The sequence below is a fragment of the Setaria italica genome, chromosome III, assembly GCF_000263155.2.
Source record: "Setaria italica strain Yugu1 chromosome III, Setaria_italica_v2.0, whole genome shotgun sequence".
Classification (NCBI taxonomy): domain Eukaryota; kingdom Viridiplantae; phylum Streptophyta; class Magnoliopsida; order Poales; family Poaceae; genus Setaria; species Setaria italica.
In genome coordinates, this window is record NC_028452.1 from 37,082,304 (window position 1) to 37,090,334 (window position 8,031).

Below are 8,031 nucleotides of genomic sequence, written 5' to 3' on the forward strand. Positions count from 1 at the left end.
AGCTTCTCCCAACATAAGGTACCCATGTCAACTAATCATTTTACAAGTACTAATTTGTTGGGGGAAAATATTAAACGACCTCCTGGTGTCCCTTAAAACAACAATCATGAAGGCCCAGGCCCACCTGAGGCAATGACGACCACCGCCGACCCGGCATGGGCAAGGAGCACCCCACTCCGTCTCACCTAACCCAGGGCCCCAGGGTCAGACACGCCCGACCCCTCGATGGCGAAACTCCGCCTCGCCCGACCCACAGTCCCAGGGTCGGGTGCGCCCGACCCCTCGCCGCAAGGCTCCGCCTCGCCCGACCCTGGGCGTAGGGGGTCGGACTCATCCGAGCCCACAAAACAAAGGTCCGCCTCGGGCGCAAACTGGCAGACGAGGGCGCGGATCTCGTGGGCCTCCCACCGATCCTGCCATAAATGCGCCGCGGCTCTGGCGTGTAGAAAGGCGCTCGCGCCCCTCGACGTGACCCGCCACAAGTACCCGGGCAGAACACTGTAGCCACGACCGCATAGGCTACAGTGGCCGTGGCTCCCCTTGATTCGCTATAGGGCACTCATTGCATGCGCCGCCCGGCACAGGAGGGAGTGCCGCCCATTCTCGTGCTCGGCCTATTCGGCCATAGGGACACGACGACCGTGTTCCGTGGGCCATAAGCAGGATAACAGGGGTTAGCCGTCTCCCCCAACGTGCACAGTTGCCGCGACCGAACACCATCATCATGCTCGACGGCGACGGGCGTCTGGAGGATCGTCGACAGGATCCGGCGACAGCCGCCCTCCTCCGATGGCCGCGCTGACAGGGGACAAAGGCCGGGGCAGAAGGCGGCGACCCGGGGACTTGGTCCTCTTCCTTGTTTTTTACTTTACTTAGCTTATCTCTTTTACTTCTCCACACACCTGACTCACCTGTAACCCCTGAGCCCTCCTTGCGCTATAAAAGGAGAACCATGGGTCCCGAGACCAGGAGGACTCTCAAGCGAAGAGAACCCACACACTCTCTCTATGAGCATCAGTGCACACCCAAGAGACTTGGGACCAGCTCCCTCTCTCGCCCGTTTGTAACCCCTACTACAGACCACGCGTGAGTAACACGAGCAGCTCCTCATACTGGACGTAGGGCCTTCCTTGCCCGAACCAGTCTAACCCCGTGTCTTCTCACGCCACCATCTGAAGCCTTACGCGCATAAAAGAAATTTACTAGCCATAGTCTTGATCCGCTAATCTCGACTACGACAGTTGGCGCGCCAAGTAGGGGACCCTTGCGTGTACATCACCGGCTTCAGATGGCCACCCGCGACGCCAGCTTTGCTCCCAGCTCCCTCGTCCGCTTTGGGAGTTTAGAATTCCTCGCCACGGGGGAGGGAATCGAGCTGATCCCTCTCCTTGCCCTGTCCGCTCACCCTGTCACCTCCGGCTCCGCCGCCGGAAGGGTGGTGAGCCGCCGGGCACGCGCCACGGGACCTCCTTCGGTGGAGTGGCCTCTTGGCATGTGCAATGCCGCGGTGACGTACGGGCGCCTCCTGGCGCGGTCCATGATCGTGCCACCCACGAACAACGAGTTTGTGGGCATGGCGAGGACAACCTCTGACGCTGGCTCCAACAACGAGAGGCACCACCCCTCGCGCGAGTGCTTCATGGCCGACGTGCACTCCGAGGGGTCCAACAACGACGACGGCACCGAAGGGAGGCAGCGCACTCCCCCACCGCGCGCCGCAGCTATGACTGGGGCCCTTGTCAGGGCTCCGGTGCGGCAACGACAGCCGGAGGCACGCGCAGCGCCCTACCAGGAGGTCGAGCGCCCCCGCGACAAAGGCGGGGCATGACAATGGGCGCGTGATGTCCAGCGACACATTTGCGCGTACAAAGATCGCCCTCAGCTCTTCGCCCGTGCCAGCTAGAACATCGCCGCAGCGGTGGCCCTGCTCCGACGACTCCCGAGCCTGCGATGCCCGAGGAGCGTCAGGCGCACCAGGAGGTACGCAACCTGCTCGAGTGCGCCATCGTCCAACAGGCGGAGAGCTCCGCGTCTCGGCGACGCGGGCACAACGCCAGCAGGGCGGCGCCCACTGCGCCTCCCGAGAGGCGGGGGGAGTCTGTCCACCAGCCTCTCCCCGGGGTGAACTGGGCTGCGCCCGACCGATGGACACCGCTGCCCGCAGGAGGCGGAGCTCAGTCCGTCCACCGGCGCGTCGGTCCCATTCGCGACGCCCGCGACACTCTAGACGTGCAGAGGCGTTCCCACGTGGACAGAGAGGATGGGGTGGACCGCGGCTATCACATCCACCGTGGTGGCCATTACGACAGCGAAGAAGATCGCAGCCCGAACCCCGACCCAGCAGGGCCCAGGGCCTTCTCCTCACGCATCCTGAATGCGCCATTCCCGGCGCGCTTCAGGCAACCCACGAACATGGCCAAGTACTCCGAGAAGACGAACCCTAGACTGTGGCTTAGTGACTACCGGCTTGCATGTCAGGCCGGTGGGGCGGATAATGACCTATTCATCATCCGCAATCTCCCTCTGTTTCTGGCCGACTCGGCGCGAGCCTGGCTGGAACACATCCCCTCAGGTCGGATCCGTAACTGGAACGACCTGAAGGAGATCTTCGTGGGGAACTTCCAGGGCACTACATGTGCCCTAGCAACTCCTGGGACCTCCAGAGCTGCCGCTAGGGGTTGGACGAGTCCCTCCGCGACTACATCTGGCGCTTCTCCAGGAAGCGCATCGAGCTCTCCAACGTCGCGGACGCCGACGTCATCGGAGCCTTCCTGGCAGGAACTTCCTGCCGGCCTCTGGTCCACGAGCTCGGGCGAAGGGGCCGTCAGGGCGATCTTCGATCATTTTAAGGGAAAGGCGAAGCAGGAGTAGGACGCCGACGAGGGCACCTCCAACTGTCAACAGAAGAAGAAGAATAAGTAGCAGCGCGAGGCTCCCATCGTGGCCGTTGCTGAACGCAAGCGGGGACAGCCGTCCCTAGAGGGCACCCCCGACTTCTTCGACAAGCTGCTCAAGGGACCGTGCCCGAACCATGAGTTTCCCGCAAAGCACACCTACAGGGACTGCAACCTCATGAAGAGGTATTTTGTAGGCAACCCAGTGAAGGACGACCGGAGACGGAAGCCTGAAGAGGAGAAGAAGGATAGTGAAGAGAAGGAAGATGGCTTTCCCAAGGTGGACGGCTGCTTCATGATCTTCGGTGGGCCGGCGGCATACGACTCCAAACGCCGCCGAAAGCTGGAGCGCCGCGAAGTCTACACGGCCGAGCCCGCTACCCCAACCTTCCTCGACTGGTCGAGGTCCGCCATCACATTCGACCAATCCGACCACCCAGATCGTGTCCTGCAGCCAGGACGCTATCCCCTTGTCGTCGACCCCATCGTCGGCACCAAGCGCCTCACCAAGGTGCTCATGGACGGGGGCAACGGCCTCAACATCCTCTACATCGAGACTCTTGATGCCATGGGGATTGACCGCTCCCGTCTCCGGCCCAGCGAGGCGCTATTCCACGGCATCGTGCCGGGGATACGGGTGATGCCTCTCGGGCAGATCAATCTGCCCGTCACTTTTGGGACTCCTTCCAACTACAGGAAGGAGACTCTCACCTTCGAGGTGGTGGGTTTCCGCGGAACCTACCACGCCATCCTGGGGAGGCCATGCTACGCCAAGTTCATGGCCATCCCCAACTACACCTACCTCAAACTGAAGCTGCCAGGGCCCAACGGGGTCATCACCGTTGGCACGTCTTTCCAGAAGGCGTACGAGTGCGATGTAGAGTGCTGCGAGTACGCCGCAACCATCACTTGCGCAGAGGATCCCGCGGTCCAGCTCGTGGAGAGCACCGAGGACCCGCCCCACTCCAAGCAGTCTGCCACCTCCTTCGAGGCCACCGAAGGCGTCAAGGTGGTCCCCCTCAACCCCAGCAGTTCCGACGGCTGGACCGTACGGATAGGCGCTACCCTATCTCCCAAATAGAAAAGCGCGCTCATCGACTTCCTCCGCACGAACAGCGACGTCTTCGCGTGGAAACCCTCGGACATGCCAGGCATCCCGAGGGAAGTCGTCGAGCACTCCTTGAACATCAAGGCCGGCTCCAAACCGGTGAAACAAGGCTTGCGCCGCTTCGACAAGGAGAGGCGCAGGGCCATCGGTGAGGAGATCCAGAAGTTTTTGACGGCTGGATTCAACAAGGAAGTGTACCACCCCGAGTGGTTAGCTAATCCTGTTCTTGTACAAAAGAAGAAATGGGAAATAGAGGATGTGTGTTGATTGTACAGGTCTCAACAAAGTGTGTCCAAAGGATCCGTTTCCTTTGCCACGTATAGATTAGATAGTCGACTCAACCGCAGGGTGCAAAACCCTTAGCTTCCTTGACACGTATTCCGGCTACCACCAAATCGCAATGAAAGAGTTCGACCAGCTCGCGACCTCTTTCATCACCCCTTTCGGCCCCTACTGTTACGTTAAGATGCCGTTCGGCCTCAAAAACGCGGGGGCTACGTTCCAGCGATGCATGCTTAAGTGTTTCGGGGACCTCATCGGGCGAACCGTTGAGGCTTACGTGGACGACATCGTAGTCAAGTCCAAAAAGGGCGACCAGCTCATCCCTGACCTCGAGCTAGCATTCGAAAGGCTGAGAGACAAGCACATCAAACTCAACCCTAAAAAGTGTGTTTTTGGGGTTCCGAGGGGCATGCTGCTTGGCTTCATCATCTCCGTGCATGGCATCGAAGCCAATCCGGAGAAAATAGCAGCCATCAGCGATATGGGGCCGATCCGAAATATAAAAGGAGTTCAGAGCGTCACGGGATGTCTTGCGGCCCTGAGCCGCTTCATCTCGCGCCTTGGCAAACGGGGGCTCCCTCTCTACCGACTCTTGAAGAAGATCGACCGCTTTGTGTGGACCGCCGAGGCCCAGGAGGCGCTTGACCGGCTCAAGAACCTCCTGACGAAAGCCCCGATCCTGGTCCCATCAACCGACGGGGAGCCACTCCAGCTCTACATCGTGGCGACCACCCAGGTGGTTAGCGCGGCTCTTGTGGTGGAGCGAGAAGAGGAGGGACGTGCCCTCAAGATGTAGTGCCCGGTGTACTTCATCAGCGAGGTCCTGTCCGAGTCCAAGGCCCGCTACCCTTAGATCCAGAAGCTCATCTACGCAGTCCTCATCACAAAGAGGAAGTTGTGCCACTACTTCACCTCCCACTCGGTGACAGTCGTCTCGTCGTTCCCCCTTGGCGAGATGATCCGGAATCAAGACGCCACAGGGCGGATCGCGAAGTGGGCGCTCGAGCTTATGGACCAGGGCATCACCTACGCCCCTCGCACGGCCATCAAGTCCCAGGTACTCGCCGACTTTGTCGCAGAGTAGACGGAGATCCAGACACCACCGGCGCCGGAGAAGCAGGAGTACTGGACGATGTACTTCGACGGGTCGCTGATGAAGGCTCGCGCCGGAGCGGGTCTGGTCTTCGTCTCCCCCCTCGACGTGCGCATGAGGTACATGATCCGCCTCTACTTTCCTGCCTCTAACAATATCACTGAGTACGAGGCTCTCCTCAATGGGCTTCGCATCGCCATCGAGTTGGGCATCCGGCGGTTGGACATCTAGGGCGACTCCCAGCTAGTCATTGAGCAAGTCATGAAGGAGTGGAGCTACCACGACCCCAAGATGGCGACGTACTGCAACAAAGTCCGCAAGCTCGAAGACAAGTTCGACGGCTTGGAACTCAACCACGTCGCAAGACGTTTCAACGAGGCAGCTGACGAGCTGGCGAAAGCGGCGTCCGGCCGAAAGCCCGTCCCCGACGGTGTCTTCGTCAGCGACCAATACAAGCCCTCAATTCGCTACAAGAAACCGGGAGGGGTCGGCGACGCGCCGCCTGTCCCAGGCTCGGGCGCCGACCCGGGAGGGGTCGGCAACACGCCACCTCTCCTGGAGTCGGAGGCTTTTCCCTCTGACCCCAAGGTCATGGACATCGACACGAACCCAGCAGAGGGGCTCGACCCCCCGCCCGACTGGAGAGCCCCGTACCTGGACTACCTCATCCGCGAGTCGCTCCCGACAGACAAGACAGAGGCGCGGAGGATTGCCCGTCGCGCTAAATCCTTCGTCATCATCGACCAAGAGATCTATAAGCGGAGCCACACCAGTATCCTCCAGCGCTGCATCCCGATCGAGCAGGGAAGGGCGTTGATATAGGACATCCACGCCGGAGCCTGCAGCCACCACGCCGCGCCCAGAACCCTCATCGGGAACGCCTTCCGATAGGGCTTTTACTGGCTGACAGCAGTCGCCAATGCTACCCACGTAGTGCGCACCTGCGAGGGTGCCAGTTCTTCGCGCACCAAACCCATCTGCCCACCCAGGCTCTCCAGACCATCCCCATCACGTGGCCTTTCGTGGTCTTGGGACTGGACCTCGTCGGGCCTTTCAAGAAGGCGCCCGGGGGCTTCACCCATCTGCTTGTCGCTGTCGACAAGTTCTCAAAGTGGATTGAGGCGCGACCGGTCGTGCAAATCAAGTCCGAGCAGGCGGTACAATTCTTCACTAATATTATCCATCGCTTCGGAGTCCCCAACTCTATCATCACAGACAACGGCACGCAGTTCACCGGGGAGAAGTTCCTCAAGTTCTGCGACGACCACCACATCCGAGTGGACTGGTCGGCCGTGGCGCATCCCCGCACAAATGGGCAAGTTGAGCGGGCCAACGGCATGATACTCCAGGGTCTCAAGCCGCGAATCTTCGACCGACTCAACAAATTCGGTGGCCGATGGGTCGCGGAGCTCCCCGCGGTCCTGTGGAGCCTGAGGACGACCCCTAGTAGGGCGACCGGCTTCACCCCGTTCTTCATGGTCTACGGGTCCGAGGCAATCCTCCCCACCGACCTGGAGTCGCCAAGGGTCAAGGCGTACGATGAACAAGGGAACCAGGCATCGCTCGAGGACGCGCAGGACTAGCTCGACGAAGTGTGCGATGTGGCCCTGCTGCACTCGGCCAAGTACCAGCAGGCCTTATGACGATACCACAGCCGGAAGGTACGAGGCCGAGCCTTCAACGTCGGCGACCTGGTGCTTCGCCTCGTCCAGGACAACAGAGGCCAACACAAGCTGACCCCTCCATGGGAAGGTCCCTTCATCGTCGCGCAAGTACTGCGGCCGGGCACGTACAAGCTGGCGACCCCCGACGGGCAGATCTTCACCAACGCTTGGAACATAGAGCAGCTAAGACGTTTCTACCCTTAGTTATTGTTTCCAAGTTTGTACATACATACTTCTGTAATCGTTTAATTCACGAAAAAGGTAGTTTTGAGTCGATTTTGTTTGAGTTTCGTCCTAGGCAGGAATATCCAACCCTGGCTCTACCCCAGGGTCCCTTATCCCTCGGGGGCTATCAGGGGCTCCAGCCCAAGTCACTCGACGTCTTCTCAAAACACCTTTCCTCCGAACCGACCCTCTTCCTAAACGTTTGGGCGTGAAAAGGAAAGAGTGAACGAACGACGCTCAGGCAAGACTGATCGGACTGCGAAAAACCTACACCCAGCGGCTACGGTGCCTTCGCTCATCAGCGCTTACTGACACGCCCGACCCGCACTCTAAACTTTTCAAACCCAAAAAACAGAAAGAGGATCGAAAACTGTTTTCGACAAATTATAGAAAAGGCCTCTGCGGCCATCACAAAAGCAAGTTCAAAGTTAACTAACATATTTACATATTCTGGGACATCTAAGCCCGATACAGCTAACTTGTTCCTAGGTCTTCCGTCCGATTGCGGGTAATCGATTGCAGAGGAGGTTGAAACAAATGGGTGTATAGGTATCACTTAATACCCGTAATCTGTTTACATTACATTTACGCAAACCAAACGTCTCATAATATCTATGAACTAAAAAAAGCTAAAATGTCTCATAATATCTATGAACTAAAAAGCTAAAATGACCTGCAGTTTGAAATGGAGGGAGTAAATTATAGTGATATATTTGAAAAGTTATAATGGTATATATCCGGTTAATCCTAAATTTATCTAGTTGA

The 8,031-nt window shown here is 58.8% G+C and overlaps 1 pseudogene; it reads left to right on the forward strand.

Moving 5' to 3' along the window:
• Positions 1–1,950: 1,950 nt before the first annotated feature.
• Positions 1,951–7,993, forward strand: LOC111256764 (annotated as a pseudogene).
• The last annotated feature ends 38 nt before the right edge of the window (positions 7,994–8,031 follow it).